Genomic DNA, 13,942 nt, shown 5'->3' with positions numbered 1-13,942 from the left:
CTCCTGTCCGCTTTCGCCTATTTTTCGAGCTTCCCTCCGCTCGCGTTTGGACAGAGGCTCAGAGCGGGCTCACCACGTAGGTGCGGACAGCCCCTCACGCGCTCTGTGTGCTGTCGTCAAGTCCTCCACCGTTGTTATCTGTCCCCAATATCTCGAAAACAAGAAAGGGGAAGGGACGGCAAAAAGGAGGCAAGCGGAAATGTAGTTCTGTTAGCGTGGTTGATGTCCAAACTGAAAACGGACGCGCGCACAGCAACTTCCACTCCATATGCCGATGCTGTGGCCTGGCACGCCATCTGCCAAGTCCTGTATGGATGGCCCTATGCAAGGTGCGCCTGTTCATTCGGCCATTATGCGTCATGCCACAAGAGACGAGCAGAAATAGCGAAGGTCCTGTTTTCCGGCCAGTTGAGGGTTTTCCCGCTAGGTGCCGTCCGTTTCGCTGGAGTCGTGAATAGGAAGTATTCACTGGCGGCCATAGCTGAGTTCGTGGTTGCTGATTGCGTGCTGACACCGAGCTTCGTTTTTTTTTTTTTTTTTTTAACGTGCATTTTACAACATTAAAGGCTGGTTCACACATTTGTGTCGGTTGCATTCGCAGCAACCAAAACGGCTGCAAAGACAAAGTCCCACCGGGACAAGTGTTCGCCGTACAAAACGTGGCAAGCGACGCAAGAGGCAGCTTCGTGAAGCAAGCAAGAGTCACGGTTGCTCCGGTGTTCTGGTCGCTTCTGTCGTTTGAATGCTTTCCACCATAGGTTGTTTTATTGTGGTTGTTCGAGACAACGTGCCCGCGCTTGAGTTGGATATATAGATGGTGATCGAACGCCGGTGGTGTGCTCCCTGTATAAAGCTCAATTACGCCAATATTGCTGTGCTTCCGTGTACAGTTTGCTCTCATTCACGTTTTGTACGGCGAACACTTGTCCGGTGTGACTTTGTCTTTGAGCCGCGAACGCAACCGACACAAATGTGTGAACCATGCCTTTAACGTTGTGAAATGCACGTTGAAAAAAAGAAAACGGAAACTGAGGAAGCTTGGTGTCAGCACGCTCTCAGCAGCCATGGACTCAGCTGGCAACCAATGAATACATCGCAAATGTGTGAACCAGCCCTAAGATAGCCGGTCTTGGTAGCCTATAAATGTGAGCTCATTCTGAGGAAGCGCGGTGAACAGCACATTCAAATATGGCGTCCATTGAATAGCCCTTATAGCGTTTGGGGTTAGTCCATGTCTCTATTGTCAATACGTCCCATCACCCCTCTCCTCCGCGTTGAAGAAAAATATCGATTGCCCAGCTCTTCGATTGCTGTGAAACGTCGAATAACTTACAGCTGAATTCGAGTCACTCGTAGCTCGAAAGGGGCCATGCCTTAAAGCCTAGTAATATAATCAGCGTGCCCTTCACTTTCGCGTGCTCAACTGTTCATGGCACGCTCACCTCAGTATGGCTGGCTCAATGAGTGACAAGGCGGCGGCGATAATGTTAACAGGGATGAACCAAATAGTAAAGATTACACCCCCGGTCGAGAAGGGGCAGGCGGTGTGGCTGTGGCGTTCTAAAGCGCGTCAAAGCTACACATGAGTTTTTTTTTGCTTTTTTTTAGTCTTGTAAATGGTGTGAAAAATTCTTTTATGTGGTTTTCTGGGTTACAAGAACAGGCTTTGGATGAAATAAAGAGAGTGATCTTAGCGGTGTACATAAACTCCCAGTGTACAAAAATGAATAAATCGATCAAGTAGGGGGTTCTTTCTACCTAAGCGCTCTACGCGTTTTCTAGTGAAAACCGTATAGTCTCACAAGATAAAAACGTTGGATTTTTGTGAGATGTAGGATATGCGACATCAACCAGTATATAAGGAAAGTTTAAAGTTGATCATTTTGGTGAAATGATTTTTGCTCTGACATCTTCTCGCACTGTGTTGTTGAATCGCGAATACGGAGCGAAGAAACCGAAGCATTGAAACCCGATGAATGAAGCTTTTGAAAACTTTTTTTCCTTCTGTCATAATCAAATACGCTGAGATTATTCAAAATTACTTTAGCAAAGTTTAGTGTTAATTCAAGAAACCTCATAACGCAATTTTTAAAAAAATTCCGGAGACAAAACTCTACTTTTTTATTAGATAAAATTTAACGATTTCGCGTCAGTGTCTCTTGATGTCTCTTGGGTTTACAATGAGTATGTAACATCGCCGTTGGTTTAGCTTAGCGTAACCAGCTATTTTATTATTCGCCCTGGTGTTGCCGAGAACGAAGTGCCAGGAGTCAGTAGCCGTCACCACTGTTCCCAATAGAAGGCCAACATGTCTGCACATTGCTGTCTCACACATTGGAACATGATCCGAGAACGGGTCGACCCATGAATGCATTCTTGGCAGCATGAAGGTTTTGAATCATTCCATAGCAAAGAAGACGCGTCAATGTTTTCATGTTTGGGATATGTAGGAAGAAAAATAATTTGGATAAAGACGCCTGTGAACTCCATGTCGAGTATATTTTTGTGAAAAAAACTTTATTTCATTTTTGCTGATATCATGCTCTACATTTCGGGAATTTGCATAAAATCCACGCTGTTAAGAAAAAAATTGTGATAAAACGGTGGCCTACCAAATAAATTTAGGTGGGCGCCTAATTACCTAAAAATATGCACTATCCTACCCGAAAATACAAACATTGAAGGGCGCTATTTTGGGTCTAAATGAGAGCTTCAAAAAGAGACTTTATGAGATTTCTTGACATTTTTTAGTCAGCTTGGACTTGGGTGTTGTCTCCAATACTTTTTTCTTTGTTCTCATAGAACTAATAATTGAATTGCTTATGTTAAATTTTCAAGGCCTCGTTTTGTTGCGCTTTAATTAAATGACAAAATCTCCAGTTCATGCAGAAACGGCCGTCTTGAGAGCTAGAAAAAGCAATGTGGGCTGCGTTGCTCGGAACTTTCGAAATAGCCAAAGGTTCAATCCATCTCATCCCTTTGACATATCAAAAAATTTGAAAAATACATTTTGTGGATGATAATTTTTGTATATGTTTTTTGTTTTTTTTTATGCCTTTAGTTGCCCGCCTTGTAGGCGACGAACACCGGCGTTCGCCAGCGAGGCGTCACCGGAGTGAGACGGCGCCGCCGCAAGGTCTTCAACCCTCTCCTGAAAACACGTTTTATTCAGTTGAAGCGTGCACTCCCCTGACTTCCATGCATCCATATCCTCTCTACGTCACGTAATGGTACTGACGTCTTAATTTTACTCTACTTTTGTACAGTTAATTGCAGACGAATGCAGGCCCGCATCGTCTGCTTCCCGAGCTTAGAAATGTACACTGCGCTTTGGCCTCGTCTGACGTATATCCAGATATAAGAACTATACAGACCGGATAGCTCTTCATCGATGAGAAATGATAACGGTGATGTCGCTTCTCTATTGAACTGAAATTATTTTAATAGAAAATGTATAGTGATACCAAAAACAGTATAATGATGGGAAAGGCATTTCACTCTCTGCGGCGGATGCCTCAGACTCCTCACACCCCTAGGAGAAAATGTATCGAATTCTGAACTCACTAGTATTTATAGAAGTAGTATGTTTGATAAGAACGTGGGAGCTACACGGGTGCCGTCTTAGCAGTCTGAGTGTCAGTCTACGCGGACTTTAGAAGAGGTAATGAGTCTCACGGTAAGTCGGTTTATTAAAGATATTTTTGATTAACATTTTAATTAATTGTTTTATCACTCATGTGGCGATTGGATTATTGATGCCAACTATACTATTCAGAGGCTTTACCAATTCACACATTTTGCAAAATGGTAATAGTTTCTCTTTCAATTAAAAGCTTAAAAGCGCGAACAAATCAAGGAAAATAGACACAAACAAGGCAGGACAGGCTTTTCATAGATATTCATCGATCAGTTTTCGCGTTTCTACTCAACATTTCAATATTGCGCACGTCGGTGGAGAGCCATTTGGCCTGAATTGTTTTCATATCTGGACATACGACAGGCGATACTGTCGCGCAGTACGCAATCCCAAACTCGGGAAGCAGCCGATGAAGGCCTGCGTTCGTGGGCAGTTACCTAGGCAGAAGTAGAGTAACATTAAGATGCCAGTATCATTACGTAACGTAAAGAAGATACGGATGCATTGAAGTCAGGATAACATCCACTTCACCTGAATAAAACGTGTTTTCAGGAGAGCGTTGTGAACTTTGCGGCGGCGTCGCACACCGTTGATGCCTCGCTGGTAAATGCCGGCCTTCGTCGCCTTTGTGGTGGGCGCCTGGACGCATGGCCGGTGAGGCTCATATTTAAAAAAAAAAAAAATTTCTCGGCGACAACAAAAAGTACTTTTCTGATTTTTTTTATACGTTAAACGAATAAGATGGAGTGAACTTTTGAATATTTCGAAAGTTCCGGGCACCGCTGCCCATATTGCTTTTTCAAGCTCGAAATATGGCCGTTTCTGCATAAACTAGATAGTTTGTCATTTAATTAAAACGCAGCAAAACGAGACTTTCAAACTTTAACAAGTTCAATTCAATTATTATTTCTATGAGAACGAACGAAAAAAGTATTGTGACTAAGACCCAACTCCAACTCGACTAAAAAAATGTAAAGAAATCTCATAAAGCCTCTTCTTTTTGGAGCTCCTTTTTGGACCCAAAATGGCGTCTTCCAATGTTAGTATTTTAGTGTAAAATAGGTCATATTATTAAGTAATTAGGCGCCCACCTAAATTTGTGCAGTGCGCAATCCTTTTTTCGATGCTTTTCTTAATACTTTCTGGAATTTTCATAAAATAAATTCCAGAAAGGTAGAGCGTGATATCAGCCAATATAAAATTTAATTTTTAACAAAAAAAAAAACTATTTTTTGGAGTTCAAGGGCGTTTTTATCCAAATCAATTGTTTCGTACATATCCCAAATAACAAAAAAATGGCGGGTCTCCTCTGGCTTGGAAGGATCCTATGCGGAGAGTAAGTCGTCTGCTCTTGCGCAGAAGTGGCGGTGACGTCAGAATGACGCCGAGCTCTGATTGGCTTTGATTGGAAGGATAGTGGGTATACGTCAATGCTAGATGCCTCGAAGTCTACCCCCTATTTTTTAATCAGCCAATAAGAGCTCAGAGTTCTGGCATCATCGTAACTTCTGTGCAAGAAGCAGACGAACTTGCGCTCAGCATAGAGAACGGCGGCGAGGTAAAGCTGTCAACTTGAGTGGCCAGGGCGTCCAGACAAGTCATCAGAAGAGAAGCAGGGTATTACTAAGCCGCGGTCCCACTGCCACTACATCATACAAAGGACAGCCTCCAGCCACTGTCCGAGGCGCGTCTCTTGTTGTTGTCATGTGGGTCACACTGTCTGCAGACATTATCGAAGCAGACACGCCCCGAACAAGCTTGAGACCCGTCTGTCATCGTGTCTTAATACCGCGTCTTTTGTACGATGTAGGAGCGGTGTGAATGTTTGTTCGCGGACTCGAGTACTCCTGGAAGTGTGGCAACGACTATGTTACAAGTTTTAATCTGCGGTGATACCCCAAAAACAAAAAGACAGTCTGCAAACACAAGTCGCCGCAATATCCCTGCTTCGAATGCAGCGTGCCCGAGGTTTCTCCTTGAACGCATTGCCACCCGGCATTCGAAGCAGGGATCTCGCAGTGACTCGCGTTTGAATCTGTTTGCAGACTGTCTTTTGTATGATGTAGAAGCAGTGTGACCCCCGGTTCGAGCGTCTCTTCAAAACATAGCTAACGTTTATTTACGTCACTTATAGATATATCGACTGTGTGGTTAAAAGCTGGAGACTACGCCCAGATACAATTCCAACTTGTCGCTGCCAGGCCGCACTTCAAGATCCATCGTTAAAATCGAGCGCCAAAGGTGTTGTTCTCAATCAATTAGAAGAGCGGAAACACTCGTAATTGATGGATGGATCGAATTGACCCCCAGACGAGGTCATCTTTCTCTCCCGTCGAGAGAAGAAAGAAACGGAACAAAGCGACGACGGGTTGTCAAGATGCGAAGTGGGGGCAGCGGAGCAACTCTCCCTCCCCCTCATGCAAACAAGGCCACAGTGGGATCGACAGAGGCGACGGCGGTGACGTCACCAGCCCCCGCGATAGCCCGCAAGATAAACTGCGAGAGGGAGGTCGTCCCAACCAGCCGCCGCACAGCGCTGCTTACCGACCTCGTCCAAAGCGCGCCAAACCAACTCAGTCAACGCGCTGCCACCGGAACGCGCGCACGCGATCGACGCCGCCGACACACAGCATCCGACCAGGTGAGTCACCCCTTTGGGCTATACGGCCGACGCGGACCAGGGAGTAGCCGCCGCCGCGCGGGCATTCCTGTTCGGGTTCATCGACGTCCGCACCGGTGGACTGCGTGCCCGCCGCCACGCAGCTCTCCGCGTTGTCCATCGCGATCGAGCCCCTGCTGCCCGGAGCTGTCAAAATGCGCGAACGTCGAGCTACAATTTAAAGTTCAAAATAAGTGAGGTCATACCGTAACTCGTGGATGTCAACTCTCCTAAATTAACATTTATATCCCCCCTTTTCTGTCGATATATCTTCAGCACAAGTTCATTGTGTATCTTTTTTGTCCCTGCCTCTTACGATCTGGATGAGCATCATGCCGGCGTGCGGTCGTCCATCGCTCCTGCGTGGTGCACGTTAAACACCATAGGCCAGCACAGTCGTACTGCGCTGGCTAAGTTTCTCGTCAATAGCGTAAACCAGTGGCCCCGTGCCTCAAAGGCAGACCGACGTTACGCTGTCTAAGCACCAACGTCAAATTCGGTGCTTTTTTATTATTATTATAATTTTACGTTGGGCTTTTATTGCATCTTACTTGAATTGTACTATGGTCGGTCCGTCCTCTGAAAAGCCGGCGCGTGTGTCGTAAAGAGCAAACAGGGTGTGTGAGAGACTCGGTCTTCTGAAATGTATGTTGCGCTGAATGTTACTTCCTACTGTCCCGTCGTGTAAATTTTGCTATCTATTGGTGGGACGCTGTCTTTTCTCGTGCTCCAAGTGGGACCGTGCACGCGGTTGGCATGGGTAGGCTAATCGAAACGATGCGCTTAAGTGTTCTAGTAAGCGTAGACTTATAGAGTATTGGCTGTGGACACGAGAATTCAAGCTGGAATTGAGCGGCCTAATGCCGCTCACTTTCGCCGAAACCACTTTTTTTAGAAATTCAGGCGATCTATTTTCAAAAGGCGCACTAGCTCGTTGCTCCTACTCGTGGTCCAAATTATATGCACTTCATAAGGCGAGGAACTTAAATTTCGCATTTTTCAAATTTTCCGCGATTTTTGCAAAATTACTAAAAAAGTACATGCTGGCGTAACGCCTCTGCTTTGACTAGTTTCCCCATCAGTGATTTCCCTACACACCCCTGCGGGGGGGGGGGGGGGGGGGGCACACATTCTTTGTTTTTCTGAAGGCACCCCCTTAATACGCAACGACTCCTCTATTCTCAATGCTCCCCCCCTAACCCCTCCCCTAAAATTTAGACCCCCCCCCCCCCCCCCTAATTTCAATTCCTGGGGTCCCTATACCTACTTTACCAAGATTAAGGTACCCGCATTGAGGGTCGTCCTGCTGTTACCAAAGAACAGAGACGATCTAAAGTAGTCATCCTAACCCAAATTGAGAAACGGACTTTTTTCCCCGAAATCGCGAAGTTGCGCCTCATAAAAGTCCCAGCATCGTCGTACAAGAGACGTGTACGCCGAAAATCTCGACACAACGCATTCGAACTTGCCGCCGCCGCCGACGAATGCATCGACCTCGCGACCTGTTCACCGGTCCGGCATCATTCGGTGCACGTCCTAAAAGATAGTAGCTCGAGCAGATTCGTACGACGTGTACGTACAAGATAATCGTCCGCGTGATTTGTGTTTCTGCGTGCTTTTCAAAACAATTATCTGCCGACGTAAGTCGACACCAGTGTCAGATCTACCACGGTTGCTTCACAAGGGACAAACTGTAACGCGAGATATACGCCTTTGTAACGTTTACAAATCCATAGGCGCGCCCCGCCTGCGATCTCCACAGTCTAGCACGTGCCCGTTCGTGGCGTCGGAAAACGAAGAAAGCACACGCGCACGAGCTCTGAAGATGGCGCCTGCCAGAAACAATTTGTTCGAGAGGCCTAGAGTTATAAAATGGTAAAACGGCGCTAAACTAGGCGAAGGTCATTAGGAATCGTGTGCAGACACAAGACGCTTTGTGTCTTCCAGCGCGTTACCTCTAATAGTTACTTTTTCTTTTCGGTGGCGATGTAACGACTTGGTTACTCTTTAAAAGAAGAAACAAGTTACTTTTTGAAGAAGTGAGGAATACCGGTATCTAGTTACCTGAAGAGGGGAACGTGTACAGCACAAGTAACCAACCTAACCCGCGCCCGTAATTTGCACGACGTGAAAACGCTAGGTCAGGGGTGGCTAAACTGCGGCTCGCGAGCCTCGTGCAGCTCTTCGCGGTTTCAAGTGCGGCTCGTGGCTCCCTGGTAAACGTGCCCCCCTTCCCCTCCTGTATCCCCAAGAGGAAAAAGTTCTAGAATTTAAAAAAAAAAATCTGTCATGACCAGCTTTGTACTACCCTGCGTAACACACAGGTGGACTGCTTTTTGACACATAGATGTGTCCAGTGACCCTATTTCCTTTATTATTCTAAAAATAATCTCGATTCGTACACGCATAACGGGTGTCAAGAGCAGTGGCTGGCTAGCGAACCACGCATTCATTTTTGCTTAGCGGTTGAAGAAACGTTCTGCTGCCTGGTGTTATTTGTTGTGGTCAACAATTATGGAAAGGTCTGCTCCCTCCACATCGTGTCTTGCTAAAAGTAGCCCCCCCCCCCCCCCCCGCCTTTTCTTTTGTTCTTTTCTGCGGCTCTCTGAACTTTTGTAGTTTTGTCTTCGGCTCTAACCCTGTGTCACCCTGGACACCCCTGCGCTAGATATACCATAAAAAGACGCGCACTTTCTACGTCGGTATAGCCACAGGTGTCCCTGAACGAACGCGTTAATAAACGAGGAATTATGAACGAAGGCAAATACTGGAAGCGGCTACTGCCCCATAAAAGGGCACATTCGCAGTAACGAGAAAATAACGCTTTACTTTCAAACTGACCTAACGCGTTCCCTTTGAGTCACAGTAACAAGTAACGTACTCAATTACTTTTTGAGTAACCATTAATGATATTTAGTTACTTTATTACGTTTCAGTAACTATTAACGGTATTTACTTACTTTATTTCGGTGGCGTGTACATGTCTGGTGAGTACCTCGTTCCATTTTGTCCTTCGTGTATATCAGCGCTGTTCTACTTTTTTTTTTTTTATAATGATGTATCAATTAACCCAACTTAATACCTCGGTCCATAGAGACCAAACAATACAGAGACGCCTATTGACGGCATTTTTCACATACCAAGTTCATTTTTGTTCTTGAGTCATATTTCTATTTCTGGATACCTGCAGGCAGTGGCCTTAGGGAAATATCTCGTTGCTGAGTGAACTAGTTTGTTTATGGAAATTTAAGGTCCCTCGATTTATGCGCCTTGGAACGGAGTGAAAGAGAAACCCAACACTCCTTCCCGAGTCCTTAACTTCCGGGTTGATCTCTACGGCTTGTTCCTGCGGATTTGTTCTAACTTGTTTTAGCTCCCACTGACGCCTCGCAGTATTTCACTCGGAGCAGAAGAATCGGGACGAAACGTACACAGTGCAGCATAGTTAGCTAGAACAAGTAACCGCAGTCTCTATTTCTCGCAGAATTAAAAAAAGCTGTCATAAAAACTATACTGATTTTGCGGAAAGTGTTTATTTAGCACTCTAAAAAAAAAATGTGTGTAGTCGTTACACTCCTTGTCACATATACGACACCCCAAAACTCCAGTTCGACGTACAGCGCACTGACGTTGTGCCGACGCTACCAAATTTCACAAGGGGCTTGATAGACCGAGTTGTACAACTCATTAAAATAGTCAATGTAAGTGTGACTGACTGCAAGAAAAGTTATCGGGGTTTTCTAGGCTCAACTGCAAAACCTGTCTGTTTTTTTTTGTTTTTTTTCAGTAGACTTTTATACGTACTTTAGCTCTTTCATATGTCATATCGCATCGTCATCAACCCTCTCGCGAAAGCTGGGGTGCTCAGTTCGACGCCAGCGCGCTGTACGTCAAACTGAAGTTATGGGGTGTCGTGTACGGGACAAGGGCTGGAACGTCTACACCCCCCTTAGTGGTAAAATTTGGGGCCTGTCAATTCTCTGCCTCGGCAAAATTAAAAAAGAAAAAAATGCGCCGGTGTCCCGTTCGCGTTGACTGTATCGCGCGGTGTAGAATTAATTACACTCAAAATGACCAGTTGCTCGAGGGGTTCGGAAATTTTATTAGCTCGTAAATTAAGTGCCGTCGACTCAACGGGTACTGGTGACAAAACTGCCGTCCTTGTACCTCGCACGTCAAGTTCCAGAATTTCCGAGAGAGGTCTCCCGGAGAGCCTTGGCTTTTGCGGCACATTTGCTGAGATTGAGAGTGACCTGCCATGAAGAGACTGTCGCTCGTAAACCGTTTTAGAAAGAGACCAGATCTTCTTTTTCGTCTGTCTCCGGTATATTTCGGTTTAACGACGCGCGTCTTCGAGGGCGCCTCCCGTAACAAACAAAAAAAGAGTTGCTGTCGAAATTGTTGCACAGGCGGTCCTGTAAATGCGAGCGAGGTTTGCACCGCGCCTTGTACCACGTAAGCGTTTCTTTATTAAACTACCGAGCAACCTCCCCGAAAATTCCAGAAATATATTTTTCGTTTACCTTCAGAAATCTTCCATCGCGTTTATTATAACCAATTCACATAATTGTATTGTCTGACTGTCAACAGCCCGCGACCAACCGACGACTTATGTTGTGACATTACTTTGATTCAGATGTGTCCCTCTTCTGATATGTATTTTCAACATAATAGGAGCCTCGGTAACTGTACTTCTCCTTCCGGGGTTGATTATGTTCGCCCTTATTGTTTCGTAATTCCTTCTACTGGATTGGATCGGCTAACACCGCGCTCCCACTAGCTGCAGAGCGTTAATAAGACTCTTGGGACAAGCCGCGCCCCCCCCCCCCCCCCCCTTTCTTAGACTCTCAGTCACTTAAATACACCAAATCACATTCAATGGGCGCGCGTACCGCATTTACGCAGCCCTTATGAACAAGGCCCTTGCGTTTTCATTCCAGCACAACAACACGTACAGCCAATCGTCGCATCCTGCGTAAGAAACCTAGCAAATGGTCAGCTCAAGAACACGATTGCGCAGACAGCCTTCTCGTGAGAAGAGTTGTCCCCGTAAATCACCGGCAATCTTCCTGCCGATCCCTGGGATCGGCTATCCGCGTGGTCCGCCAGAAAGCGAACCCACGGGCTTCGTTCACAAAAACTGTCTGTTATACTCGAGTAAATACGGTGTTACCCCCCGTGTACGTGTATATGTACTGGAAGGAGGTGTAGAACAGACGCGTGTCACCCGCTTCGGCGGTTCAGAGCCGACCGATGAACGCGAAAGCACATGGGTTCGCTCACAAGTGTCATCGCTTTCAAAACCAGACACACGAGCCAGACATCCAAAACAACAAGTTACCTAAAACCTCGACGCGACTCCGTTCCGAGGCGGCCTGCCTCACTGGGTACGGGCGGCTCGCGCGGGGCGCTCTTGACGTAACCTACTTACGGGAAGGAGAAAGCGTCCCGTTAACAAAAGAGCGCCGATTGCCGCGGGGTCGTTCGTACCCGACGCCGCTCTCGGTCGATTATGCGTCGCTGCTCTCTCTTCTCTACTTGGACGCGTTTGTAATCTGGAGCTCGTCGCTTACCTGCAGCCGCTTTTATCGGCTCCCTGGTTCCATGCGCGCGCGCGCGCGCTAACGCGCAGAGATTGCGACCGAAAGACATCTGAATGTACGTACCGTAACGCTCGAGTCCCATCCTCCCGTGTGGAGTTGCGAGGCGCGCCATCTCGCCTCCGCGCCGGAGCGGAGTGTGGGCTAATTTCCCTTGCCGCGAATGGAACGCGTTCGGCTGCCTTCTTCGGTCCGATTATCCGACCAACTGTCGCGTCGGGAAGGCATCACGTCGTTGCGGTCCTGAACCAATCCAGCGCTAAGAATCCGCCTCGGCAGTATGTTTATGGTAAGTCAACATTTTGAAGCAAAAAAGAAAAGAGAATGGAGATTTCATTGTCTCAGCTTCTACTTACGCGAAAGATGTTGGGTTCGAGACCTAGATAATCCCCCACTTGCATTGCGACGTAAAATCATAATATTTTTTTTTTCTTTTTTGTAATTCAGTCTTTTACTTCTTTTTTTTTTTTTTTTTAATTAGCACTGTAACCTATGCAGTGACTCGCAGCGATTTCGTTCCTTTCGTGATTTTCGCTTCAACGCACCTTAGAGCAAAACGTCGTTTTATATGTTGTAGTTACAAAGAACAACTTCGTTGCTGCGCCTGTTGCGCGAACTTCGACATAAAGCGTAAGACGTATCCGTTTTTTGTTCCGACTCGTTAGCGAAAGCGCGCACATTCCGTGCCCTTTCGTGTTCCACCGAGCTATGATCATCAGCTCAGTGAACGCGATTGACGCACGTTTAAAATAACGACCCATCAGATGGGAATCGTGACCGCGCTATCACGATCCCTCTGAGAGGCAGTGAAGGTCTCCTCGGCCATAAAATAAATTATTGACCGTAACCATACCAGTTGAATAGTTGTCGGATAGAGTGGGCATTCGCTTCACTTATTGTTCTAGCTTTATTAATCTGCGGCTATTTCATTTCTCGGATAGTCACTATTATTCGGGGCATTTAGGTACCTCGAACTATTAAGGTAGATATTAAGAAAAAAGAAAATTATATTGTCTTCGAAACTGAGCTCTTCGTTGCTGTCACTGTTTCACTCAATCGGCCGTTTCTCGTATGATGCAGGTTCCCTCGAAGGGGGGGATTCTTCACTTAATAGTGACTGTCTTTGTATATGTAACTTTCACAAAATAAAAATTATCAGATAGCTTTTACTGTGAGGATATGTTGCATTACGATAGCGTCTCGTCACTATCTAGTTTCTCCCAGGATGATAAAGGGCGGGGCGTCCCTTTCCGAAGGCCCAACTCCACCACGTGTGCGTTGTCTTCCACCGTGCTTTTGTTGCGCCTGCACGCTCGAAGTTCACGGGACGCTGAAGCATGCTGCCCGGAGCCCGTCTACGACCGGTGCGTTTAGCGTCCTATTCTCGACCATACATCAAAAGCGGTCCCCGAGGTGGTAACAAACGACGTCACGGAAATCCGAGTGTCACGCTATTGGATGTCGCGCTCCTGGTAGTTGGTGGTAGAAACGTTCGCGAAAAGCCCGAGTGAAGGCGAGTTTCGCTGTCGTCGCGGCGTCCCAACGCCCGGTTGCCGAAGCTTCCATGGTCTGTCCACCTGGACAGCAACCCGCAGCAAAACTCAGGCGTCCGCCACTTCCACCAACGCTGCTGGGACGCCGCCAGGATCGCGACCGGCGGCGGCACGACGCTCCTGTGACGTCACGAGGCGGCAACCGAGAGACCACTTTTGTGAACGCCTTAATTAAAACGCGTCAGTCGGAGACGCGTTCTGTGCACCGTAGCCGAGGTGTTAACGAAGACGGTAAGCTGTTGGTAGAGGCGGGACAACTAAAACTCCCCTCTGCCGTTCCTACCCTAACAGTGAGTACTAGCGGTACGTTAAATTCTCTTAGCATTTTTTTTTTAACCCGTGGGGTCGCTTTTTGTTTTCTACCTTTGCGTCAGTTATTTTCTTTCGCGTATTATGCGTGTCGTCTCGCTCGTGCAGAAGAAACCTGGTGAGCACGCACGGTCGTTCGAGTTGTCGAAAGTGTGGCGAACTTCCGGGCTGGCGGAGACCGACG

At 46.8% G+C, this 13,942-nt stretch overlaps 1 protein-coding gene across 1 annotated transcript in view; it reads left to right on the top strand.

Moving 5' to 3' along the window:
* The first annotated feature begins 6,209 nt into the window (after window positions 1–6,209).
* The window catches only part of LOC8031796 (monocarboxylate transporter 13), a 66,108-nt gene continuing 58,375 nt past the window's right edge, over window positions 6,210–13,942 (top strand). The window contains exon 1 of the mRNA XM_042290401.1: window positions 6,210–6,278. The gene's annotated coding sequence lies outside the window, so the exon portion shown is untranslated. The remainder of the gene's footprint in view (window positions 6,279–13,942) is intronic.

This window comes from Ixodes scapularis, unplaced genomic scaffold (genome assembly GCF_016920785.2).
Source record: "Ixodes scapularis isolate PalLabHiFi unplaced genomic scaffold, ASM1692078v2 PGA_scaffold1__304_contigs__length_218370807, whole genome shotgun sequence".
Taxonomy (NCBI): Eukaryota; Metazoa; Arthropoda; class Arachnida; order Ixodida; family Ixodidae; genus Ixodes; species Ixodes scapularis.
This window is presented reverse-complemented; position numbering and strand designations above follow the sequence as displayed.